Below are 15,751 nucleotides of genomic sequence, written 5' to 3' on the forward strand. Positions count from 1 at the left end.
GAGATCAATATTACACAACATAAAGACTAGGGTCAATAGCAATATACCATATTCTTGAAAATAAAAGTGAATTTTAAGTATTCTCACAAAAAATAGTAAGTGTAGGAGGTAATGCATATGTTAATTAGCTCAATTTAGCAATTCCATATTGAGATAAAGCAGACCACAGCAATAAAGCAGATATCTCAATAAAGAAATTCACACAATTATTTTGCTTTCCCAATTCATATAAAACTTATGTTTACATTATACTGTATTCTGTTAATGTGAGGTAGCATTATGTTCTTATAAACAATGTGCATATCTCAATCAGAAAGTAATTTATTGTTTTAAAAATGATATGATCACCTGAGCCTTTAGTGAGTCATAGTCAAGTTGCCGATAGAGAGTCTTACTTTGATGTTGATGGTTGCTGACTGATTCCTGGTGGTGGTTGCTGAAGTTTGAAATGGCTTTGAGAATTTCTAAATATAAGACAACAAAGAAGTTTGCTGCATCAATTGACTCTTCCTTTTATAAAAGATTTCTCTGTCTCACACAACGCTGTTTGACAACATTTTGCCCACATACAACTTCTTTCAAAATTTGAGTTGTACTTCCGAAACCCTGCTTTATCAGAAAAGTGTAGGTAATATTTTAAATTCTTTGTTGTCATTTCAATGATATTCGCAGCATCTTCACCAGAAGTAGATTTCATTTCCAGAAACGACTTTCTTTGCTCATCCATAAGAAATATGTCCTTATCCATTCCCATATTATCATGAGATCCCAGCAATTCAGTCACAGCTTCAGACTCCACTCCTAATTCTAATTCTTTAGCTACTACGTCTTTAAGTAAGTATCTCCTCCACTGAAGTCTTGAACTCCTCAGAGTCATTCATGATGGTTGGAATCAACTTCTTCCAAACTCCCATTAATGTTAATATTTTGACTTCCTCCCATATGAATCACAAATCTTTTTAATGGCCTCTAAAATGTTGACTCCATTCAAGAAGGTTTTCAATTTTCTTTGCCAGGATCCATCAGAGTAATCACTATTTATGGCGTCTACAGTCTTACAAAAGGTATTTCTTTTATAATAAGACTTGAAAGTTGAAATTCCTCCTTTATTCATGGGCTGCAGAATGGAAGTTATGTTAGCGGGTGTGAAACCAAGATCTCCTTACACATATCCATCAGAACTCTTGGGTGATCAGGTACATTGCCAATGAGAAATAATATTTCAAAAAGATTTTTTTTTCTGTGCAGTAGGTCCCAATAGTGGGCTTAAAATATTCAGTAAACCATGCTGTAAATAGATGTGTTGTTATGTAGTATTTGTTGCTCCACTTTAGAGAACAGGAAGACTACATTCGGGGTAACTCTAAAAGGTTCTAGGATTTTCAGAATGATAAATGAGCATGGGCTTCAACTTGAAGTCACCAGCCTGCATTAGCCAATAATAAGAGAGTAAGCCTGCCATTTGAAGCTTTGAAGCCAGACATTTGCTTCTCCTCTCTAGCTATGAATTCATATATTGCATCTTATTTCAATAGAAGACTGCTTCATCTATATTGACAATCTGTTGTTTACTGTAGCCATGTTCATCAACAGTCTTAGACAGATCTTCTGGATAACTTGCTGTGGCTTCTCCGTCAGCATTTGTTGCTTCACCTTACATGCTTATTTTATAGAGATGACTTCTTTTCTTAAACCTCATTAACAAACCTCCGTTAGTTTCAATCTTTTTTTCTGTGGCTTTACCTCTCTCAGTCTTCAAAGAATTGTAGAGAGTTAGGGATGTGCTTAAGGGAATGAAGTAGCTGGTTTGACTTTCTGTCCAGACCATTACACTTGTTCCATGTCAGCAATCAGATTATTGGCTTTTGTATTATTTATGTGTTCAATGAAATAGCACTTTTAATTTCCTTCAAAAACTTTTCCTTTGCATTTACAACTGGGCTATTTGGCACAAGGGCCCTAACTTTCATCACGTCTCAGCTTTCTACGTGACTTCCTCAACAATCTTACTCATTTCTAGCTTTTGATTTAAAGTGAGAGGCATGCAACTCTTCCTTTCATTTCTACACACAGAGGCCACTGCAGGGTTATTAACTGGCCTGATTTTAATATTGTTGTGCTCCAGGGACAGGGAGGCCTGAGGAAAGGGAGAGAGGTGATGTAGTCTGTTCTCACACTGCTATAAAGAACTACCTGAGACAAGGTCATTTATGAAGAAAATAGTTTTAAATCGTTCATAGTTCTGCAGGCTGTACAGGAAGCATGGCCAGGGAGGCCTCAGGAAAGTTACAATCATGGAGGACGGCAAAGGGGAAGCAGGCATATCTTCACAAGGCATGAGTAGGATAGAAAGTGAAGAGGGAAGAGCTACATACTTTTAAAGAAACATATTTCCTGAGAACTCACTCAATATTATAAGAACATCAAGTGAAAAATCCACCCTCATGATCCAACCACCTCCCTCTAGGTCCCACCACCAACACTGGGTATTACAACTGAACAAGAGATTTGGGTGGGGACACAGAATGAAACCATGTCAGATGGAGAACAGTCAGTGAATAGAGCAATCAGAGCACACACAACATTTATGAATTAAGATTTCTGTTTTACGTGGGCATGATTCATGCTGATCCAAAACAATTACAATAGTAACATCAAAGATCACTGATAAGGTCACTATAACAGATTTAACAATAATTAAAAAACATTTGAAATATTATGAGACACACAAAAAAAACACAAAGTGTGTATAAGCTTTTGGAAAAATAGTGCCAATAAACTTGCTGGATGCAGGATTGTCACAGAATTTCAATTTGTAAAAAGAACAAGATCTTTGAGGAGCAATGAAGCAAGTTGCAATGCAGCCAAGTATGCCTGTATACAATTTTTATGTGTTTATTAAATCAGTGTATTTTTCAAAGAGGACTTCGTGGAGATATTTCACAATATTCAAAGTGTAAAAGTTAAAATGCCATGCAACAAGGAAGAGTCAGAATTTTTCAAGGTGCTTAATACATTTTTAAAAAGAAATAAAATACTTTTAATTGTTCAAATGTCTTTTTACAGTGTGCAAACCAAATATTAGGTTTTCCATTTTTTTACACTCCTATTTGTTTATAATTTGCAGTAAGACAAAAATTTGGAGGTTGTAGGACAATTCTGATTATTCCCATCTGTTGTTACGATTGTTTTCCAGAGATTGTAAAGTAATTTCAATATCATTTAAAGTGAAGACTGCCTATCCTTTGACTGTGTGAGTACATATCAAAATGATAAGCAATATACTTTGACTGTATTAAGTACGTACCAAAATAATAATAACAAGCAATATTGAGAACATGATTTTAAACTTAGTATATTCTAATGAGTTCACTTGCAGGACTAGATCTTAAATTAATTATTTTTACTCTTTGCTTAGTTTCTGCTTAACTGATTACAACACTGGTCATTGTCTTATTACAATTTAACACATATTACTTCTTACACTTCATGCCCAATCATGATGGGACCTCAGAGCCCTTTAATCCCATTTTCCTTTCTCTCACCTTTCATGTCAGTGTTACCATGTTTCTTTAAATTCTAAACCAAGCTTGTCCAACCCATGGCTCACCAGCTGATGTAAAAACGTTTCAAACTCTCTGTGCCACAATTTTCTTATACAGTAAAAAAAAAAAAAAGGAAACAAACATATCTTATATGCTTATTCTGAAGATTGAATGATGCAGTTGACTAAAGTCATGAACTTGTGTTAGGCTTTGAATGTGGCCTATAGAGAAGTGCCTATTAATGCCCACTATGCACATATGTATATGGCCTAACACAAGTTCATGATTTTAGTCAACTGCATCATTTACTCTTCAGAATAATCATATAAGATATGTTTGTTTCTTTGTTTACTGTATAAGAAAATTGTGGTACAGAGAGTTGAAACTTTTTTACATCAAATATGAGGGAAGTCCTAGAATGGAGCATATTATGAGATAAATGTAGAGAAGAGAAAGTGGACCAGGGTTCAAATTATTGTACTGGCTGTTTTATGTTTGTTTTTCCTTTTGTTTTCTTTGTTTAGAGGGAAGGGCCACAGTATTAATTCTTGATTATAGTAGCTTTTGTACATTAGAAAGGTTTTATAAAATGATATTATCCCAGAAGTTAAAATCAATAAGTAATTGAATTATAACACTTTAGACAAATATATGCATTTATTTTTTAATCATATAATTTGTGTTAAGATTCATCAACTTCATTAGCTTTTGGAGACTCTTAATATCTCAAAGAAAAAAAGAACTGTGAATTAAAATGATGTTATCTTGTTAACAAATTCCACATTCTTACTGAACAGCTCTAGAATAAGAAAGTGAGATGACTGATTCAAAATGAGGAAATGAAATTCTTTCAAGTGACCTTTAAAACTAAAAATGCTTTGCTAGAAAAAAATGTAATGGGTTAAGTAAAAGCAATATATTTACATTAAATGAAATGTTTTTTTAATACCACTTTGTATAAATCCTTTTAGTTTTTGGTCAGTGATTTGATTTACTCTAGAGTCAACAATTTGGTGGTCCATTTTGAACTTAAAAACGTATGACTAAACTTTGTTTTAACATTTCGCTTATACCTTCAGATGGAATTTAAAGTGAAGGCACTCTTCAGTCCCATACATTATATTCACCAATCTTTTCACATTGAGCTGGAATGAGTGACATATATTGCGCCCATATACCAACATGCAAAAGTAGATTCTATACGCTACATACCCTAAAGAAATGTCCATATTTTAATGTAATAAGTAAGCCTGATGCTTTGTCACCTGAAGCTCAGGCTGTGGGTCCCTAACAACAATATATCATTAATGTGAAAATATGTAAAGTGCATAAAAAGTAACAAGAATATATAGAGAAGTGTCTATTAATGTCAAATATGTATATATGTATATGGGGGGTAGCTACATTAAATAAAATATCCTAGATACAGCAAATGTTCAGGTTTTGACTAAGATGGGAAAGCATATGCTAGCCAGAAGGGTAAATATTTGAAAAGGTGCAAAACCTTCACCCAAAGCACAGGGACAAGTGTGATTTCCAACTGATGTGGACCGCATCTTATAGATCGCTGGTCAGCAAAGGTGATTCCCACGCCAGCAGCAGCAGCAGCACTTACGAGTTTACTCAAAATTCACATTCTCAGGCTCCACCTTAGACCTACTGAATCTGAGAGTCAGAAGGTGTGTCCACTAATGTGTATTTTAACAAGTTTTCCCCCCCAGAAACATTTAGAATAATGTTTGACCAAATATCTGGGTACCATGTCCCAGTCAAGTTGACACAGAAAATTAACCATTACATGTGGCTTAGTCTACATTTAATTGAAGGCTTTCATCAGTTTTTAAAGTCACCAGACCCCTTGAGCACAACAGGTCTTTTGAGCCATCTTTTTTGCTGTCACAAAAGCAGGGATAAACCATCTTTACTTGCTCACGATGAGCCTTGCAAAGATTAAGAAATGCCAGTGAGAATCACTACTACCACAGGGAGGAAAATTTAAATCAGGTGAGTGATGTGATAGAATCTAAATTGTTGAAAGATAATTCATTCAAGGGGAGTGGGGGATTGGGGGGCCAGTTGAAGATGGTAATGGTTAGAGATAGGGAACAAACCGAAACTCTGTTGCAAGTCGTGTGGCACACAGTAAATACACCGTACAATAAAGAAGCAAAAACCAGCAGGCTTTTTTTTTTTTTTTTTTTGTAGGATATCAATCACATTCTACTTGTTTTTATACTTCTTATTTATATATTTATTATTTTTCTGGAGGCAGAGTCTCACTCTATCCACCAGGCTGGAGTGCAGGGACTCCATCTCAGCTCACTTGAACCTCCGCCTCCCGGGTTCAAGTGGCTCTCCTGCCTCAGCCTCCCGACTAGCTGGGATTACAGGCGCCTGCCACCATGCCTGGCTAATTTCTATATTTTTAGTAGAGACGGGGTTTCAGAATGTTGACTAGGCTTGTCTGGAACTCCTGACCTCAAGTGATCCCCCCAACCTCGGCCTCCCAAAGTGCTGAAATTAAAGGCATGAACCACCACGCCTGGCCCATATTTAGTTTTCTACTTCATTTCAGATGATGTCTGCTACAATATCTGATACACAGTTTGTCTTACTGAATGTTTGTGGAATAAATGCTGAATAGTATAGGTAATAGAAGTGTAGGCTTTAACTGAGGGGAAATTGAAAGCATCTTAAAAGGGTAAGAATTTTGTTATAAGTAATATTCCCTTACCTAACTAAAATTCTCAATTTGATTCTGGGGTGGGTGAGTACAGTGGCTGAATAACATTTTCAGAGTCCTCCCTGTCTACTTACTCTGCCATTCTCAATGTTTTGGTTCTTTTTCCTCCAATTTGTCCCCTCATTGCCATAAAACGGCTGCAGCTGGGAAGAAACTCTCCCACAGCAATGCAAAAAGGACAAGAAGAGAGAATTGTCTCCTTCTTGTGTGTTTCTTTTGGCAGCAGAAAAATGTTCCCAGAACCCTCACTTCCTCCTTCATTGTCAAAAGAATTTTCCTTTGTTTGCTTTTGACCAGAATTGCACCATATGTTTATTTTTGGGAGGGGATATTCATGTGTTTTTTTTTTATTGCATTTTAGGTTTCGGGATACATGTGAAGAACATGCAAGATTGTTGCACAGGTACACACTTGGCAGTGTGATTTGCTGCCTTCCTCCCCTTCACCTATGTCTGGCATTTCTCCCCATGCTACCTCTCCCCAACTCCCCACCCCAGCTGTGCCTCCCCCATTTCCCCCCAACTGACCCCAGTGTGTAGTGTTCCCCTCCCTGTGTTCATGTGTTCTCATTGTTCAGCACCCACCTATGAGTGAGAACATGTGGTGTTTGATTTTCTGCTCTTGTGTCAGTTTGCTGAGAATGATGGTTTCCAGGTGCATCCATAGCCCTACAAAGGACATGAACTCATCGTTTTTCACGGCTGCATAATATTCCATGGTGGACATGTGCCACATTTTCCCTGTCCAGTCTATCATCGATGGGCATTTGGGTTGGTTCCAGGTCTTTGCTATTGTAAACAGTGCTGCAATGAACATTTGTGTGCACGTGTCCTTATAGTAGAATGATTTATAGCCCTTTGGATATATACCCAGTAATGGGATTGCTGGGTCAAATGGAATTTCTATGTCTAGGTCCTTACGAAATCGCCACACTGTCTTCCACAGTGGTTGAACTAATTTACATTCCCACCAACAGTGTAAAAGCACTCCTGTTTCTCCACATCCTCTCCTGCGTCTGTTGTCTCTAGATTTTTTAGTGATTGCCATTCTAACTGACATGAGATGGTATCTCAATGTAGTTTTGATTTGCAATTCCCTAATGTCCAGTGATGATGAGCATTTTTCATATGTTTGTTGGCCTCATGTATGTCTTCTTTTGTAAAGTGTCTGTTCATATCCTTCACCCACTTTTGAATGGGCTTGTTTGTTTTTTTTTTCTTGTAAATCTGTTTTAGTTCTTTGTGAATTATGGATATCAGCCCTTTGTCAGAAGGGCAGACTGCAAAAATTTTTTCCCATTCTGTTGATTGCCAATTCACTCTAATGACTGTTGCTTTTGGCGTGCAGAAGCTGTGGAGTTTGATTAGGTCCCATTTGTCTATTTTGACCTTTGTTGCCAATGCTTTTGGTGTTTTGGTCATGAAGTCCTTGCCTATGCCTATGTCCTGAATGGCTTTGCCTAGATTTTCTTCTAGGGTTTTTATGGTGTTAGGTCTTATGTTTAAGTCTTTAATCCATCTGGAGTTAATTTTAGTGTAAGGTGTCAGGAAGGAATCCAGTTTCTGCTTTCTGCACATGGCTAGCCAGTTTTCCCAACACCATTTATTAACCAGGGAATCCTTTCCCCATTGCTTGTTTTTGTCAGGTTTGTCAAAGTTCAGATGGCTGTAGATATGTTGTGTTGCCTCCAAGGTCTCTGTTCTGTTCCATTGGTCTATATCTCTGTTTTGGTACCAGTACCATGCTGTTTTGATTACTGTAGCCTTGTAGTATAGTTTGAAGTCTGGCAGTGTGTTGCCTTCTGCCTTGTTCTTTTTGCTTAGAATTGACTTGGCTATGCGGGCTCTCTTTTGGTTCCATATAAAGTTTAAGGTGGTTTTTTCCAGTTCTGTGGAGAAGGCCATTGGTAGCTTGATGGGGATAGTGTTGAATCTGTAAATTACTTTGGGCACTATGGCCATTTTCACGATATTGATTCTTCCTAACCATGAGCATGGAATGTTTCTCCATCTGTTTATGTCCTCTCTTATTTCATTGAGCAGTCGCTTGTAGTTCTCCTCGAAGAGGTCCTTTACGTTCCTTGTTAGTTGTATTCCTAGGTAATTTATTCTCTTTGTAGCAATCATGAATGGCAGTTTGTTCTTGATTTGGCTCTCTTTAAGTCTGTTATTGGTGTATAGGAATGCTTGTGATTTTTGCACATTGATTTTGTATCCTGAGACTTTGCTGAAGTTGCTTATCAGTTTCAGGAGCTTTTGGGCTGAGACGATGGGGTCTTCTAGATATAAAAGCATGTCGTCTGCAAATAGAGACAATTTGACTTCCTCCTTTCCTATTTGAATACCCTTTATTTCCTTTTCTTGCCTGATTGCTCTGGCTAGAACTTCCAGTACTATATTGAATAGGAGTGGTGAGAGAGGGCATCCTTGTCTAGTGCCAGATTTCAAAGGGAATGCTTCCAGTTTTTGCCCATTCAGTTTGATATTGGCTGTTGGTTTGTCATAAATAGCTTTTATTATTTTGAGATACATTCCATCAATACCTAGTTTATTGAGGGTTTTTAGCATAAAGTGCTGTTGAATTTTGTCAAAGGCCTTTTCTGCATCAATTGAGATAACCATGTGGTTTTTGTCTTAGATTCTGTTTATGTGGTGAGTTACGTTTATAGATTTACATATGTTGAACCAGCCTTGCATCCCTGGGATGAAGCCTACTTGATTATGGTGGATAAGCTTTTTGATGTGCTGTTGCAATCGGCTTGCCAGTATTTTATTGAAGATTTTTGCATCTATGTTCATCATGGATATTGGCCTAAAGTTTTCTTTTCTTGTTGAGTCTCTGCAGGTTTTGGTATCAGGATGATGTTTGTCTCATAAAATGATTTGGGAAGGATTCCCTCTTTTTGGATTGGAATAGTTTCAGAAAGAATGGTACCAGCTCCTCTTTGTATGTCTGGTAGAATTCGGCTGTGAACCCATCTGGACCTGGGCTTTTTTTGGGTTGTAGGCTCTTAATTGCTGCCTCAACTTCAGACCTTGTTATTGGCCTATTCAGGGTTTCAACTTCTTGCTGGTTTAGGCTTGGGAGGGGACAAGTGTCCAGGAATTTATTCATTTCTTCCAGGTTTACAAGTTTATGTGCATATAGTTGTTTGTAATAATCTCTGATGATGGTTTGAATTTCTGTGGAATCTGTGGCGATATCCCCTTTATCGTTTTTTATTACATCAATTTGATTATTCTCTCTTTTCTTTTTAATTAATCTGGCTGGTGGTCTGTCTATTTTGTTGATCTTTTCAAAAAAAAGCTCCTGGATTTATTGATTTTTTGAAGGTTGTTTTGTGTCTCTATCTCCTTCAGTTCTGCCCTGACCTTAGTTATTTCTTGTCTTCTGCTAGGTTTTGAGGTTTTTTTTTTTTTTTTTTCTTTATCTTGCTCCTCTAGCTCTTTCAATTTTAATGATAGGGTGTCAATTTTAGATCTCTCCTTGCTTCTCACGTGGGCACTTATTGCTGTATATTTTCCTATAGAGACTGCTTTAAATGTATCCCAGAGATTCTGGTATGTTGTGTCTTCATTCTCATTGGTTTCGAAGAACATCTTTATTTCTGCCTTCATTTCATTGTTTATCCAGTCAACATTCAAGAGCCAGTTGTTCAATTTCCATGAAGCTGTGTGGTTTTGAGTTAGTTTCTGCATCCTGAGTTCTAACTCGATTTCACTGTGGTCTGAGAGACTGTTATGATTTCCATTCTTTTGCATATGCTGAGGAGTGATTTGCTCCCAATTATTTGGTCAATTTAAAAGTAGGTGTGATGTGGTGCTGAGAAGAATGTATATTCTGTGGATTTGGGGTGGAGAGTTCTGTAAATGTCTATTAGGTTTGCTTGTTCCAGGTCTGAGTTCAAGTCCTGGATATCCTTGTTCATTTTCTGTCTGGTTGATCTGTCTAATATTGACAATGGGGTGTTAAAGTCTCCCACTATTATTGTGTGGGAGTCTAAGTCTCTTTGTAAGTCATTAAGAACTTGCCTCATGTATCTGGGTGCTCCTGTATTGGGTGCATATATATTTAGGATCGTTAGTTCTTCTTGTTGCATTGATCCTTTTACCATTGTGTAATGTCCTTCTTTGTCTCTTTTGATCTTTGTTGCCTTAAAGTCTATTTTATCAGAGACCACAATTGCAACTCCTGTTTTTTGTTTTACTCTCCATTTGCTTGGTAAATCTTCCTCCATCCCTTTATTTTGAGCCTTTGTGCATCCTTGCATGTGAGATGGGTTTCCTGAATACAGCACACCGATGGGTTTTGGCTTTTTATCCAATTTGCCAGTCTGTGTCTTTTGATTGGGGCATTTAGTCCATTTACATTTAGGGTTAATATTGTTATGTGTGAATTTGATACTGCCATTTTGATGCTAGCTGGCTGTTTTGCCCATTAGTTGATTCAGATTCTTCATTGTGTTGATGCTCTTTACTATTTGGCATGTTTTTGGAGTGGATGGTACTGGTTTTTCCTTTATATGTGTAGAACATCTTTCAGGGGCTCTTGTAAAGCAGGCCTGGTGGTGATGAAATCTCTGAGTACTTGCTTGTTCACCAAGGATTTTATTTTTTCTTCACTTATGAAGCTTAGTTTGGCTTGGTATGAGATTCTGGGTTGAAAGTTCTTTTCCTTAAGGACGTCGAATATTGGCCCCCACTCTCTTCTGGCTTGTAGGGTTTCTGCTGAGAGATCTGCTGTGAGTCTGATGGGCTTCCCTTTGTGGGTAACCTGACCTTTCTCTCTGGCTGCCCTTAGCATTTTCTCCTTCATTTCAACCCTGGTGAATCTGACGATTATGTGCCTTGGGGTTGCTCTTCTTGAGGAATATCTTTGTGGTGTTCTCTGCATTTCCTGGACTTGAATATTGGCCTGCCTTGCTAGGTTGGGGAAGTTTTCCTGGATAGTATCCTGAAGAGTACTTTCCAGCTTGGATTCATTCTCTCTGTCACATTCAGGTACACCTATCAAACGTAGATTAGGTCTTTTCACATAGTCCCACATTTCTTGGAGACTTTGTTCATTCCTTTTTACCCTTTTTCCTCTATTCTTGCCTTCTCGTTTTATTTCATTGAGTTGACCTTCAACCTCTGATTTCTTTCTTCTGCTTGGTCAATTTGGCTTTTGAAACTTGTGCATGCTTCGCAAAGTTCTCCTGTTGTGTTTTTCAGCTCCATCAATTCACTTATATTCCTCTCTATGTTGTCCATTCTTGTTAGCATTTTGTCAAATCTTTTTTCAAGGTTCTTAGTTTCTTTGCATTGGGTTAGAACATGTTCTTTTAGCTCACAGAACTTTCTTTTTACCTACCTTCTGAAGTCTGATTCTGTCATTTCATCGCACTCATTCTCCATCCAGCCTTGTTCCCTTGCTGGTGAGGTGTTGTGATCCCTTGTAGGAGGAGAGGTGTTCTGGTTTCGGGTGTTTTCATCCTTTTTGCGATGGTTTCTTCCCATCTTTGTGGATTTATCCACCTGTTGTCTTTGTAGTTGCTGACTTTCAGATTGGGTCTCTGGGTGAACTTCCAGTTTGTGGATGATATAGTTATTTCTGTTTCTTAGTTTTCCTTCTAACAGTCTGGGCCCTCTGCTGTAGGACTGCTGAGGTCCACTCCAGGCCCTGCTTGCCTGGGGATCACCTGCAGCAGCTGCAGAACAGTAAGGGTTGCTACCAGTTTCTTCTTCTGCTATCTTTGTCCCAGAAGGATACCCGCCAAATGTCAGTCTGTTCTCTCCTTTGTGAGGTGACTCTTTGGACATATGTGAGTCAGGGAGCTGCTTGAGGAGACACTCTGTCATTCATTGGAGCTCAAGTGCTGAGCTGTGAGCTCCATTGTTATTCAGAGTTGCTGGGCAGGTACGTTTAGGTCTGCTGCAGTAGAACTCATAAACTCCCTTTTTTTTTTTTTTTTTTTCCCAGGTGCTCCATCCCAGGGAGTTAGGGCTTTATTTATGAGTTTCCGTTGTGCTGCTGCCTTTTTTTTTTCAGGGCTGCCCTGCCTGGCAAGGAGGCAGTCTAGTCACTGTCTGCCTGCAGAGACTTTTCTGAGCTGCTGTGGGATCTGCCCAGCTGCCATGGGCTCTGCCCAGCTGCTGTGTGATCTTCCCTGCAGTCCTGTTTATATGGGTGTAGTTAGAACTGCCTCGTCAATAGTGGCCCGCCTCTGTAATGACGGACTCTCTCTGTATTGGCGGGTTGCCTTGGCAACAGCAGGCTGCCTCAGCAATGGTGGACTGCCTCCATAGTGGTGCAGTGCCTCAATAATGGCAGACGCCCCTCCCCCACAGAACTAGACCGTCCCCGGTTCAGCTGTGCTTGCTCTGAAACTCTCAACCCAGAGCGTTTTCCATTACGTTTTTTGTTTTGTTTTGTTTTGTGTTTTGTTTTTTGTTTTTTGTTTTGTGGGAGCATGGGACCAGCTGAGCCTGATTACCTGACTACCTCATCAGAGTCTTTTTTTTTTTTTTTTTTTAGTTTAATGGTCGACTCTCTCCCAGGTGTTCCAGTCATCTATTGAAAAGGCGCCGGGATCTGTGTGATTTCCCGTGCGGCGACTCACTGTGCCAGCTGAAACAGCAGTGCTGAGATTCCTGACAGCTTTTTTGCCCAGGAATCTCCTGTCCTGGCTCCCTATTTCAGTCCCCTTTTAAATTAGATGAATGGGCGATCTGCCTTCCTGGGGCTCCAACCGCCAACTAAGAGAGCAACCGGACCAGTGTATTTTGTACGGAGAACCCCTGCACCAGGGCTCCAGCAAAGCAGTTGCTCTGGCCAAAACAGCTGCGCAGGTCAAAACAGCCGCACTAGCATCCCGTAGGGCTCCTCCACCTGGGAATCTCCTGGTCTGTGGGCAATAAAAATCCATCTGGAAATGGGGCATCCACTCACCTTCTGTGCTTTCACTGGGAGCTGCAATCCTGAGCTGTTTCTAGTCGGCCATCTTCAGGATATTCATAATGTTTATTTCTTAAACAACCACAGGCAAGTGAATGGAATTATCACCATAGATTAATGCTAAGCAAGATTCACCTTGGTGGTGGGGTTACTTCCAGCCCTCTTGGAAGCTCATGGCTTCTGATACTAATTGAAAATGGCAGGGACTGGAAGGTCATGGCCATGGGGTAGAAAAGCAAGGATATTACAGCAATCATGCCTTCTTTGAGAATTGTTGAGAGGGTAATGAATGTGAACCCTAGGCAAACAATAATTATTAATCAGCCCTTTTGAAGCACCTGCAATCTACCTTATAAAGTACTAAGTGCTTTTAGAGTTGATTTATGATAGTGTATTTTACAGGCAGAATTATGGGCACGTAACCCATTCATACGTATTTTCAAAGCCAGCCTTTGTAATTAATTAGCTTTCTGACTTTCATCACTTAGAAAATCTGTGTTTCTTTTTGTCAATGATAATACATCTGCCTCATATCCTTCTCTAGGTCACCGCATACATTAATTTTCCCTGATAAACAGGAAATTACACTATTGATTGTGTTGTCTATTATCAAAGGCCATCAGTCCCAGCTAATAAAGAGGGAGGATTCTAATCTTCTGTGACTATCTATTCAATTCACCGAGTGTTACACACACTCTCTCATTTAATTCTTACACACAACACCTGAAGTACTAGTTATTATTCCCACTTAACAAATTAGAAGTCTGTGGCCCAAAGACTCTAAAGTCTTGATCTAATTGACTCTAACCTGTAGCTTATGAGTTGTGGGAAAGGATTTGCACCCTTGGCCACTGGAACCCAAACAGATGCTCTCCCCTCCATATACGCTGTTTATTAGATAGGCCCGTATGGGCCAGCAGAGTCCAACCTGAATAGTCAGAGCCAGTGTGGCTGGTTCAAGCATAGATTGTTCCGTTGTTTTCTCTGAGGGTCCAGGGCTCTCAGGAGCCATCTCTCTAATGTAGGGCCACAGTACTCTTGAATAAGTGCTTCTAATAAGAAGACTGAACTTTCTAGATTTATTTTTTAAATGAGCTTTTAAATATAGGCTTTCCTTATTTATTCGAAAGGAATAAGACAGTCTCCCAGGCTAAGAGGTTGGGGAAATACAGGATTGTAGAATTTTGCTGGAATTTCTGGAATTAGCTATATCCTTGGGCATTCCTGACTTGAGCATGGAGCCTTTCATGTAGGTGGGGATGTGACTAAAGGAAGGGAGGCTGGGTGTTTTGAAAACAAAATACTTTGTGTTATACTCAGACCCTGAATCACTGGGCTGTGTGCAGGAGAATTAAGAGACTTTACTTTTAAAAGAAATTCTTGGTAACTGCAGGCTGTAGCTGCTTGGTTCTAGCACACTGCTCCTACTTCAAAGGGCTTTCCGGGGAAATGCCAGTGAGCCTACAGCTGCAGCTGACGCTCCTGTATGGTTTGTGTTTTCTCTGATGCTCAGGCACCAAATGATTTAGCCTCTGAGGACAGCAGAAGGGAGGGAACAAAACTGTCATGTTGTCTGTGCAAATGGAAGGACAGCCACTAACATTCAGCAGAGGAGAGCACCTTCTAAATACATTGGTAAAAAATACTTCTCTGTCTTTTCCTTTAGCTAAATAGGGTGCGTGGTACCTGAGAACCCTGCAGCAGGATGTGTAGCTCATCTGTCTATCACCTGCCTATTGAGAGAGCTTTTAAGGAACTGCCTCATGGGATGGTGTGGCTGGCAAGTCAGGGTAAGAACACAAGCTGGAGTCCCAGGGAGGAGATGATGTTGCAGTTTGAGCCCAAAGGCCATCTGCTTGGTCAAATTTCCTCTTTGGGGGGAAATCACTCTTAGTTCTAATAAGGCCTTCAATTGATAGAAGGAGGCCCACCCACACATAGAGGGCAGTCTGTTTCCTAAAAGTCCACTGATTTAAATGTTAACTTCATCTAAAAACACCACCCCCCCAGCCAGAAACACTTAGAATAATGTTTGACCAAATATCTTGGTACCATGTCCCAGTCAAGTTGACACAGAAAATTAACCATTACCTGTGGCTTAGTCTATATGTAAGTGAAGATTTTCATCATTTTTTAAAGTCACCAGATCCATTTGGCACAACAGGTATTTGAGCCATCTTTTTGCTATCATGAAAGCAGGTATAAACCATCTTTACCTGCTCACGACGAACCTTGCAAAGATGAAGAGTTTTGGGGGCTGGGCGCGGTGGCTCACGCCTGTAATCCCAGCACTTTGGGAGGCCAAGGCTAGTGGATCACAAGGTCAAGGGATCGAAACCATCCTGGTCAACATGGTGAAACCCCGTCTCTACTAAAAATACAAAAATTAGCTGGGCATGGTGGTGCATGCCCGTAATCCCAGCTACTCAGGAGGCTGAGGCAGGAGAATTGCCTGAACCCAGGAGGTGGAGGTTGCGGTGAGCCGAGATCGCGCCATTGCACTCCAGCCTGGGTAACAAGAGTGAAA

This window comes from Sapajus apella, unplaced genomic scaffold (genome assembly GCF_009761245.1).
Source record: "Sapajus apella isolate SASKATOON/1434 unplaced genomic scaffold, GSC_monkey_1.0 scaffold31, whole genome shotgun sequence".
NCBI lineage: Eukaryota > Metazoa > Chordata > Mammalia > Primates > Cebidae > Sapajus > Sapajus apella.